We start from the raw sequence: 1,415 nt of genomic DNA, 5'->3' as shown, positions 1-1,415 counted from the left end.
TCAGGAGCTATTTCTGAACAGATAGCCAGGAGTAACCCCTGAGCACCGCCGGGTGTGGCCCAAAAAAAGAAAAGAAAAGAAAATTAGATGAAAAAGTAGCATAAAAGCCTTTAAAAAAGTTGGGCCAGAGCTATAGTACAATGGGTGGGGCATTTGTCTTGCACAAAGCCTACCTGGGTTCAATCCCCAGTACCCCCTACAGTACCCCCAGATCCATAAAGAGTGATCCCTGAGCACAGAGCCAAGAGAAAGCCCCAAATATCACTGAGTATGCCCAAAAAAGTCAATTAAATTTAATAAGCAAAAATAATTAACATAAAAATTTCAAAGCCATACACAGCTCAGTAAATTCCCAAGCAATGACTTTAATAACCCCATAGTGAGATACAACAATTTTCACAAACTTTCTTTCACTGAACTATTTTTTTAATGATTCCACTTCACTTTTTTTTTTTTTTTTTTTTTTTTTTTTTGGTAACAAGCAGTATCAAATAAATTAGCTGGTGCCTGCTCAGGGGCTGGCTTGAGGGGTGAAAGTGACAGAACAATGGTGGAGGGTCATACTGTGTATTATGAACAACTTTGTCAACCACAGTATTTAAATAAAGTTTGAAAACATAAAAGCAGAGCTCACTTTGACAACACATATATTAAAATTAAAATGATACAGAGACTATTAACACACCCCTGCACAAAGATGACACACAAATTTGTGAACCATTCCATATTTTTGTTGGTTTGCTAGTTATACCTTAAACAGATATAGATAGATAGATAGATAGATAGATAGATAGATAGATAGATAGATAGATAGATAGATAGATAGATACAGATATATATAAAAGCAAAGCATCAAAGAAACCAGAAGGCTATTTCTTGCCCTGCTAGAATTGAAAATCAAAGTATTCATGTTGAAAATCATTAAATTATTCATGCCAACTCCTTTCATTTATAGTTTTGATAGGTACAAATGTCGAGGTTGGTGATTTTGAACCCATAAATCATAAAAAAAATAAAACTTTGTTTGTTACTACAAGCTTATTCAACACAAAATAAGAGGAATGTCCCTATTTTGTAAAAGATCAGATTTCAATGGGAGAGTTTGCTTTAGAAAATCAATGTGTCTGGGCTCTGATGAAAGGATCCAGTAGGGGGTGGCTTGGTTCTGCCTCTGTCCCATGGTCTTTCCTCTCCACCCATTGAGCACAAGCACTAGCAGAGTCAGTGTCAAAGCCTGCCTTAGCTTCAACAGTCACTTAACCAGTGAGCCAGGCTAGTATTATCTTCATTAAGTGTGCTGACAAGAAGGCATTTGGCTTTCAAACGCTGTGTCTCTTTGCAAAATCAAAAAACACATAACACAAGAACGTTGAAGCAAAGTGAGTTTAAAAAGCATTTGGAGTGAACCTTCTCAT

At 36.3% G+C, this 1,415-nt stretch overlaps 1 non-coding gene across 1 annotated transcript; it reads left to right on the top strand.

Annotated features, from left to right (window-relative positions):
• The first annotated feature begins 626 nt into the window (after positions 1-626).
• On the top strand, positions 627-732 carry LOC126009851 (U6 spliceosomal RNA). Its single transcript, XR_007496037.1, has one exon. It is a non-coding gene; the product is annotated as a U6 spliceosomal RNA (small nuclear RNA).
• The last annotated feature ends 683 nt before the right edge of the window (positions 733-1,415 follow it).

This window comes from Suncus etruscus, chromosome 5, assembly GCF_024139225.1.
Source record: "Suncus etruscus isolate mSunEtr1 chromosome 5, mSunEtr1.pri.cur, whole genome shotgun sequence".
Taxonomy (NCBI): domain Eukaryota; kingdom Metazoa; phylum Chordata; class Mammalia; order Eulipotyphla; family Soricidae; genus Suncus; species Suncus etruscus.
The sequence above is the reverse complement of the archived record's forward strand: the minus strand, read 5'-3'. Positions and strand labels throughout refer to the sequence as shown.